The sequence below is a fragment of the Ursus maritimus genome, unplaced genomic scaffold (assembly GCF_017311325.1).
Source record: "Ursus maritimus isolate PB19 unplaced genomic scaffold, ASM1731132v1 scaffold_21, whole genome shotgun sequence".
Taxonomy (NCBI): domain Eukaryota; kingdom Metazoa; phylum Chordata; class Mammalia; order Carnivora; family Ursidae; genus Ursus; species Ursus maritimus.
Window position 1 is genome coordinate 8,439,440 of NW_024424564.1, and position 9,545 is coordinate 8,448,984.

At 45.5% G+C, this 9,545-nt stretch overlaps 1 long non-coding RNA gene across 1 annotated transcript in view; it reads right to left on the reverse strand.

Moving 5' to 3' along the window:
* Positions 1 to 8,911, reverse strand: part of LOC103656847 — a 32,199-nt gene extending 23,288 nt beyond the window's left edge. Inside the window, exons 1-3 of the long non-coding RNA XR_566712.2 lie at positions 8,827 to 8,911; positions 7,336 to 7,594; positions 6,855 to 6,989 (exon numbers count right to left, since the gene is read on the reverse strand). This is a non-coding gene — a long non-coding RNA (uncharacterized LOC103656847). The remainder of the gene's footprint in view (positions 1 to 6,854; positions 6,990 to 7,335; positions 7,595 to 8,826) is intronic.
* Positions 8,912 to 9,545: the final 634 nt, after the last annotated feature.

Below are 9,545 nucleotides of genomic sequence, written 5' to 3' on the forward strand. Positions count from 1 at the left end.
TGGTGATCCTTTTTTTTTTTTTTCTGCATCATTTAATATGCTGGTAATCTTAACTATCCTATTTTTTTATTCCATAAATTCCTGCAAGTTATATTTGGGTCTTTTTTTTATATCTTTCCTTCTCCTTTCACTATGTTTGTGTTTTTGTTTACATCCTCAAGCATAAGAATAAGCTTTGTAATGGTCCTGGTAAGGTCCTTGTCTACTAATTATCTCTGTCATTTCTCAATCTGTTTCTATTGATTAATTTTTCTCTTGTTATGAATCATATTTTCACACTTCTTGGCATGTCTAGTAATTACTTCTGGAATTTCACATGTTGTGAATTTTATTTCATTGGGTGCTAGGTTTTACTGTCTTCCTTTAAAGAACATGGGATTTTATGGCAGTTCAGTTTGACCCATGAGAGCCTCACCTTTAAGCTTTTTATGGTGCGTCCACAGTGGCTTTTATTCTAGGAGTAACGTAATCCCTCACTAAGGCATGACCTTTCTGAGGACTCCATCCAATGCCTGAAGTATTTTGAAGTTGCTTCACTCAGGCTGATGGAAGCACAAACTCTTCAGTCTTGTGTGACCTCTGGGTATGGTTCAGCCCCATGCATTCTGGGTAGTCCTACCCAGTCTTGGTAGTTTCTTCACTTGCCTGTGCAGATGACAATATTCAGCCAAACATTTGGGGTGAACTCTGCAGATCTCCACAGTTCCCTTTCCATTTAGCTCCCTCCTTTCTGGTAATACACCTTGCATATGCTAGCCTCCTGCTTCTTCCCAGACTTTGATCTGTGCCTCTTCAACTCTGTGAGACCAGCAGACCCTGATCTGGTTCCCCACCCTAGGAAGTGGCCTGAAAACTCTCTCCAAGCAGTAAGCTGTGGCAATCATAGGGCTCATCTCTTTCACTTTGCTACTCACAGGGATAAACCTTTTGTCTAATATCTGACCTTTTGTCTGATTTCCAGTTGTGCGTGGTGAGATGGCAATTGTTGTAGTAGTTAATCGATCACGAGCAGAAGCAGGAGTTAGCATAGTTAGGAGAAAATGAAGACGAGAAGAGGCAAGAATTTCAGGCAAGAGTGACCACGTGAGCCAAAGAAATAGGTGAGAGACAGCAAGCACGAGTACCAACAGTGACAATTTGGTGTTGCTTCTCCATAAGGTAAAGGCAGGCAAGGGGCTCGGAAAACGTGGGTCCAGAGTTGGTGTGTAGGCCAGAATTTGGGACCTCAGATGTCATGAGATTTAGAACTGTGGGACAGGAAGAAAAGCAATGGACAAAGAGGAGACCTGGGTTTGAGTTCTAGCCTATCATTAGCTGTGTAAACTTGAGCGATTTTTTGTGCTTTAGTTTTCTCATTTGTAAAACAAGAGGCCTTCACCAGTTCTTACCCAAGACTGTATTTCAAGGCAAAATTTCTCTAATTGAGCTCAGTGGAGGTAAAGGACACTTCAGTCTGGGATTTTTAGAGAAAATAGGTTATCAGCAAGTAGTATTTATTTATCACCTACCATACACCAAGATTTATGCTCAGTTTTAAATATATTATCTTTCATTCTTAAGAAAACCCCATCTCGGGGCGCCTGGGTGGCTCAATCGTTAAGTGTCTGCCTTCAGCTCAGGGCGTGATCCTGGCAATCTGGGATCGAGCCCCACATCAGGCTCCTCCACTAGGAGCCTGCTTCTTCCTCTCCCACTCGCCCTGCTTGTGTTCCCTCTCTCGCTGGCTGTCTCTCTCTCTGTCAAATAAATAAATAAAATCTTTAAAAAAAAAAAGACAACCCCATCTCACCGATTATGAGAAAGAGAAGTTAATAGCTTGTCAAAAGTCATATAGGCTAAAAATGATGGAAACAGGATCTGAAGTTTGGGTGAGTGCATTTTGCTGCTTCTGTCCTGGGACCAGGAAGCAGTATGTCCTTAAAGTGCCCTGGGTGATTCTAACATGCTTCCAGGGCCAGCAGCTGTCCATTAAAAAGGCTAAAAGCAAGCTCGAGACATCTACCTGATAATAACAAGTAACACCTTCAATAATGTTTCCCCTCCCCCACTACACCAATTCAGACAAACTGTGATTACACCTGTACTACACCCCAACTCTGTAAGGGACCGAGAGGTAGGTGGATAGAAAAAGCTTTAGGGGCGCCCGGGTGGCACAGCAGTTAAAGCGTCTGCCTTCGGCTCAGGGCGTGGTCCCGGCGATCTGGGATCGAGCCCCACATCAGGCTCTTCTGCTATGAGCCTGCTTCTTCCTCTCCCGCTCCCCCTGCTTGTGTTCCCTCTCTCGCTGGCTGTCTCTATCTCTGTCGAATAAATAAATAAAATCTTTAAAAAAAAAAAAAAAGCTTTAATTTTCTGGAAGAGGGTGCATTCAAGAGGTGTCCACTTCATGGACCTTCTCGGCTCAGTGAGTGGTCAGTTGTCCTAGCTTGTCCTCCCTGTGCTTTTTGCAACAGTACTAATTGACTGAAAATATATTATTTTAGAATGTTGGAGTATATTGACCCATATTTTATGCAATTGATTTCTGGAGCACACTGATGGCATTAGGGCAAGATTTTCCTGTACTCCTAACAAACAACTGAAAGCTTCCTCAGGTCTAGCTGAGCACCCTACCTGTATTATCTCAGCTCATTCACGCCACAGTGGGTCACCCAGAAATGAGGCCAGGCAGTCCGGCTCCAGAGCCACAGGTCTGCACCCTGCGCTGTGCTGTTCCCCCCTTGCCGTGGCTGCTGGTGGAAGGGAGATGGTCTTTATTTCTATTTCAGCTATAAATAATGAAACTAGAATAAAAAGCATTTTAAAATGTTGTCCTACCACCCTTTTAAAAGGTAAACTACAACAGAAAAGGAAACTCTTGATACCCTGAGACCAAACTCTTACATTCTTCTGGTCTATTGTGGGTGAAACCTCATTTTTGGCACACGGGTCATTGCTCAAAAGCAATGTGTGCCTTTATCTTTTTAATCTGTGTGTGGTCTCAGTAATGTACGTGTGTTATGGGCCGTGCCACGAATCTGGCTCTCCCTTCACTGGCAAGGATTTTACTACGCAGACCACGTTAACACGAAAAACCTGGAACAGAGAGCAACTCTGACTAGCAGCATTGTTTCCACGGCTAAATGGGCTGCACGATGTACATCACCCCTTGATAAGAAAAACAATTTCAAAACATTTTCTTTCAGTAAGAGAACCAGCAACATCTAACTGAGAGATGAGCACTTAGAAGGGCCAGCGAGGTAAGAAGCCAGCGAGCACAAGCATGTCTCTGTACGCCGGTCTCTGACAGGAAGCAAAATGTTTCACAGAAAGCAATTTTACCTGAGACAATTTTGACTATCCAGCAGGCAACGGGCTTCGGTGAACTTCTCCAGAGACAAACAGGCATTTTCCCCCCATAGGAGGTGACTTTTCACACTTCCAGAAGAAAAAAGATAGGGGAAGAAGTTGCTTTCCTAGTAGCCTCTGATCGTACATATCCACCCCCCCAGCAAGATTGGCAGTGAAAACAGTGTCCAGAGGAACAATGCACAGATGACTCTATTGTTTCACTGAGGTATTAGTTCCCTCAAACAAGCAAGCAAAACTCTTTGATCAAGCTTACTACAAAATATGAACCTTAACGTACCACTCCACACATACTCCCAGCTCCAAACGCAGAGGAGCTAACAAATAACGGCAGAAAGAGAAGCCAGATCCAACGTGATGGCAAACCGGATACTGGCCCAGAGGACAGCTGGTCAACCTTACGTTTCTATCATTTTTCACTTAAGAAACTTTTGACCCAGGGTAGAGATTCTCTATTGTGTGGACCCCTGACAGTAGTGAGTGCTCCACCCCGGGGCAGATTCGGTGTCAGTCCTGCGGAAGGGAAGGCCCCGCTGGGCGGGAGACTGGCCGGAAGGATTCTGGATGTTGGATAGCACGTGCTGAGTTGGCTGATGGAACACATCCATCCAAGAAGACAGGAACGCCAACGCCTGACTGGAGCCACCGCCTACGTCAACAAGGTTTCCTTGTGGCAACTGGAGACGGGCTAGGTCCTTCTGCAGTGAAAACCCCACACAGCCCTGGGTGTGTTCTAGTGGACATTCGCTACATGGAGGGCAGGTGGGTAAAGGGGTCTCCACACCCCCCAGAGACTAGGCAGCCGCTTCTCTTGGCAAGGGTCAACTTCCCGAACTCCACTGAGGCGTCAATGCCTTCAGTAACTCAGCCCCTCAGATTCTAGTTTCCACCCAATGAGGAGGGGGTCTGGGACTGTACCGTGTGGAGTTCAAGGCAAAGCAGGGCCCGCGACAGCAGAACACAGTGATGCTGTGGGCCCCAGAGAGGAGGTCCCAATGCCTGTCGGCACCATTGTAACAGCTGGACTCCCACAGCACCCTTTCTCACCTACTGGTGAATCAGAAAGGCCTGCCAGCGAGACCAAAGTGATTCCAGTTTTCCAGATTAAAACCTGAAACCTCTTGGGGCGCCTGGGTGGCACAGCGGTTAAGCGTCTGCCTCCGGCTCAGGGCGTGATCCCGGCGTTGTGGGATCGAGCCCCACATCAGGCTCCTCTGCTATGAGCCTGCTTCTTCCTCTCCCACTCGCCCTGCTTGTGTTCCCTCTCTCGCTGGCTGTCTCTATCTCTGTCGAATAAATAAATAAAATCTTTAAAAAAAATAAAAATAAAACGTGAAACCTCTCTGAACAAAGTCCTGCGGCCATTTTCTTCTAGTTCTAAGTTTTAAAAAAACAAAATCACTATTGAAAGAAAAACCTAATAACTGCTTTATTCTTTCAAACTGCTAGCCTGAGTTATACAACTCACTCGATCACAATCAACACATCCGAACCCGAATTGAAATGCAGCTAAGACCTGCACAGAGCCTCGGACTTCACGGCCGCTAGCGCTGGCCTGGCAGCTGCGAGCACAAGAGACTAGAATTCACCCTCCTTCCCCTGTGCAGACAACTTTTGCAGGGCCGTGAGCAGAGCAGTAAGTGTCCAAGCCGGTGATGAGAGCTTTCCCGTGCGCTTCATCAAAACTGAAGCCGAGTCCAAAGGGTTATGTCAAGGAAATCACGTTAGACAGCGCCCTTTCAACATCTAAACACCCGCGCCTTTAAGACACTGAATAGAATTGATGATTTTTTCCCCCGGAGCCATTTGCTCTAAGTTCATAACAACACCAGGAAAACCATCTCTCTTTTCTCTTATTTGCAAGAAGTATTGGATGAAAAGGACAGGCTAGAATCGGGGGGGGGGGACGCATTATTAGTAGACAATGCTAATGAGACGCTGTAAAAGTAAATGCGAGCTGTCGTGCTCCTCTTATTTTTGGCTGTCAGTGGTAGCATTGGATATCATAAAAATCAATATATTTGGTGGCGGTGAGTGTGGCTGGGGGCGGAGTGGGGAAGGAATTCCTTCTGGTGCTTTCCTATTGCTAAGCACCTAGAAACTGCTTCAGGACATTGTTTCTGTCTTTTCTGGCAGCATCCTCTCCTCTTACATTGGTGGTAGAGTGATATGGTTAAGGGAAAAGTTGCCCGAAACTTCTGAAAGACCTGAGTTCTAGGCTTGGCTCCACCACCAGCCTGTTTACAGTTGTGCTTACTACCTTGGGCAGTCAGAAAAATAAGTAATATTTATAGAGTACCTATGACATGCCAGGTTCTCCCGTTAATGTTTGGTGTCTATTCATATAGGTAATCCTCACAATGGTAGTGGGTACTGTTTTCATGGCACTTTATAGAAGAGGCGGCAACGCCCAATGTCATGCAGCTCGGAAATGGAGGACTCGGGATTCAGATTCAGATGCCCGGACTCTAGCACAAGTGCCTACCGACTACACTATCTTTCATCTTCCCTTCGCAACACATGAAGGGTGTAAACCTCATAGATTTATTGTACTAGTTACTTGGCGCATATCCATAGCACAGGGCCTGGGGTATAAGAGGCAATCAAAAATGCCAGCCATGATTTTTGACCTTTCTTTCCTTCCCCTTTCATTCCAGACCCAAAGAGGCGGAACTCGCAGGGAGGACTTGAAGAAATCATGCGAGTTTCTTTTCTTCCCCACCCAGGGCGTCCTGTGTCCATATACCATTGTGCCGCACAGCTAACACACACAGGAATAACAATGAGGCCACTGGGTGCCAAGAACATGGTAGGCATTATACGGAACCCGTCATTCTACAAAACCTGTGTGCTTCCCAAGCCTGTGCGGGCTCTGCTGAGCAGGTTTAAGATTACTAGCAATATAGCCATTGCAAACCCCTTTAGTCAAGAGGGTCTGCTGCTTTGTCTTTAAAGCTTTGTGTCTGCAAGAATACAGGACTCTTTTATTTCAGCTGCAAGGGTGTTTGGGTAGCAGCCAGAGTCTGTAACATTTGGGGTCCTTAAGTCTTTATGCATCTGTTGTTTGGCCATCACAACTGACTGCATTGACTTGGTTGGAATTACAACTCAATTTACACCCTATATTTCCCCTTTACTTACTCTGCATCTTACAGGACTAGAGATTTAACAGCATTTCTCTGACTTTCTGGCCTCCTCTCAAGACTTTATTTGATTTCTACAAGCCGTATAACGGTGTTCTCTGCAGCCAATCGTAAGTCTTCACTTGGACGTTCTAACGAGGCTCTTTTCCTTAGCAACAAGCTCTAGCTGCCTCCTCTTCTCTCCTGCCGGCCAAGAGAGACGACGCAGCAAAAAAATGTGCGCCATTTTTAGAACGAGGCTAAAGCTAGCTCAACAGGTAAAAGAAAGCCGACTATCACCCCAGTGGGAAGGCGGCTTCCCCTGAGAGAAAACTCTCCTTCTGCAGGCACGTGATTCCTCAGAAAGCGATGAGGCCAAAATACCTGTTTGTAATCCAGGGCATGGAGCGTTGTTCCGCTGCTCACTTGACACATGATTGAAGGCAAGCTCGTTTCTTCATATGTTAGCTCGTCTTCTCCCAATCCTGTAAGTCAGGCACAGATACTTTGCTTTAGAACCTGAAAGGAAGCAGAGGAGCAAAGAAATTTAGGGACCTGCCCAGAGTTGCAATATAGCTGGGACAGGAATTCACATTGTTTATCTTAATGGTAAATGCCCTTGTTCTCTAGAACTATCTTTGCCACAGAATGGAATTCTTAATATAGAATCAAACTGTCTTGCTTGCAAGTCGCCTCATCTGGGTATTTAGATAAACTTACAGGGTTTGAAAAACCAACCTAACAGAAAACATTAATGTTCAGTCAGGAAAAGAAAAAGAGGTTTGCCAGAGCTTCACGTTATAGAAATATTTCATACTCAGCGTCTGCCACCATGAAACACTGACTACTTAATCTTCACAGTTACCTTGTGAAATACATTCTTAGTCATTATTAGTTCCATTTTACAGCTGGAGGAACTAAGGAAGAGTGTTCAAATGGCTTCTCTGGGGCCTCAGAGGAAGTCAGTACTGCACGGGAGAAATTCTTGTATTTGCTCTCTCTCTCCCTCACACAGATAGAGAAACCAGGTTGTCTGCAGAAGTTCTCACAGCTGAAATTTTTCCTGCAACGAAGGCACAGTCACCTCACGCCAGCTTTGGGGTCCAGTAGCAGCTCTAGGATTTCTAAAAATACAAAATAAAAACAAATGTGAGCTCCAAAGCGGAAAAAAGCCTTTGAGGTTGTGTTTCTCTAATCGTAGTCACTGGGCCATCAGGAATGTGGGAGGACCCTAAAGCAGTCCCAGAGGAGGACACTTACTGGGGTCCTCATGAATTAACAATATATTTGATGGCATTCGATGAAAAGCTGATGTCTTTTGTACATGTGTGCCGGGCTTTCCATTGGTTTTCAAAACGTGGAGTGTTTGTGTGTGGTGGTGAAGTGTGTGTGTGTGTGTGTGTGTGTGTGTGTGTGTGGTGTCATTTCCTGAGCATTAACCACTTATCAAGCTCTGTGCCTACCTGTGGGAAATAGAAACAAAAATATTCTCTCTTCCCCTAAGGAATTTAGAAGTTAGGTGAGGGAACACAATATCCTAGATTCTAGTAAAACCTGGAGTTTAAATATATGTTGCTTTAAATTTTGCTGAATCCCACATTCCTTTAGCTTGTCGAATTCTGAAAAAAAAATTTTTTTCCGAAAGCACCTAATATCACTATCATGAGTTCTTTACATTTGAAAATTAATTTTTTCACCTCCCAATCAATATTCAGGATTAGAACTTCCTAAAAGGTCACTGTAACTTAAGCTCCCTTATAAAGCAATTACATAATTAAATGCAAACCAAGGCTGTTTAAGTCGCATTTATATTCCCTTGTTTAGGTGGCATCTGGGACCTCCTTCCGCCAGGTGCTACGCTGTGTGTCGAGCACAGAGGAATCAAACGTGAGCCCGACTCAGGGGGCTGGCTGGAGAGACGTAAAGCGGTGACTGCAATACAGTAAGGCGGACGCCGGTTAACATCCCGACGATATACGAGCATATAGGAGGAGCGCCCAGAGAGCAGCCCAAGCACCACGTGGGGCGCGTGGGGGTGTGCCGAGGGGAGGCAGGCTTTCTTTACGGAGGAGGTGATGTTTGAGCCATCCCGAAACAACAGCAGGTCCCCCAAGAGGACGAGGAGGATTTTTCCAGGCAGGAGGAGAAGCATGTGCAAAGGCAAAATGGCATGATTTGGGAGTCTCCGGGGGGTCTGCCGATCAAAAGAAAACCTCCTGAGAAGGTTGAGAAGTGGGGCTGTGTCTGCAGGGGGCTTTGCACAGCGAGCTGAGTCAGACACCAGACTGCTTCAGCGAATGGAATCTGCTGCCCACATCTGTTTCCCCGCACCCCGCGGTCTCAGAGACACCCCTACCTCCTCTCGCGTCTCCCCTTCTTCCTCTGTCAAATAATGGTAGGGTCTGCTTCTAACTTCCCAAGCGTGTGAAAAAGGACCTGGAGCTCCAGGGAAAATTCCAAAGCGTAATTGCTTAATATGTGTATTACGCATGCCTCCAAGACCTCTTCCTTGTGTTGTTTGCCCTGGGGCTGTCCCCCTGTTGACACGGATGCACGCAACTGGTTGCACCATTCCTCCCTCAGCTGCTGTGACTTCTCAGGGCGGCGAAAGTTAACGCAGAGGAGGGTGATAAGATTTGGGAAAGATTCGTGGACTGTTTTCAGTTTGCTCTGCATCACAAGAAAAATCGAGATTTTTTTATTTTGTGGAAAATTAACATGACTGTCAAAATGTGCTTTTACAGTGTTTTTCAGTGAAAACCCTTTTCAGCTGGTCTCTAAAGTCACTGGACAGCTAGACTGCTGCTGAATTATTTGAGCCTTAAAAGAAGTCCCCATAGCGAGCATAGGGTTTTGACATTACTAGCAAGGGAAAACACTGTATGGAGGTAATCATGTTGTGGCTAAACACCTATCTTAAGCTAAAGTCCTTGAACAGAAAACAGGTACAGGCATCTGGGTTTGAAGTTTTGTAGTAAAATAATAGTTGGAAGCTTATGTAGATATGCCTTGATTGATAACTGTCCTATGAAAATATTTTTAAAAGGCTGAACATTTGCTAGGTAATACAAAGGA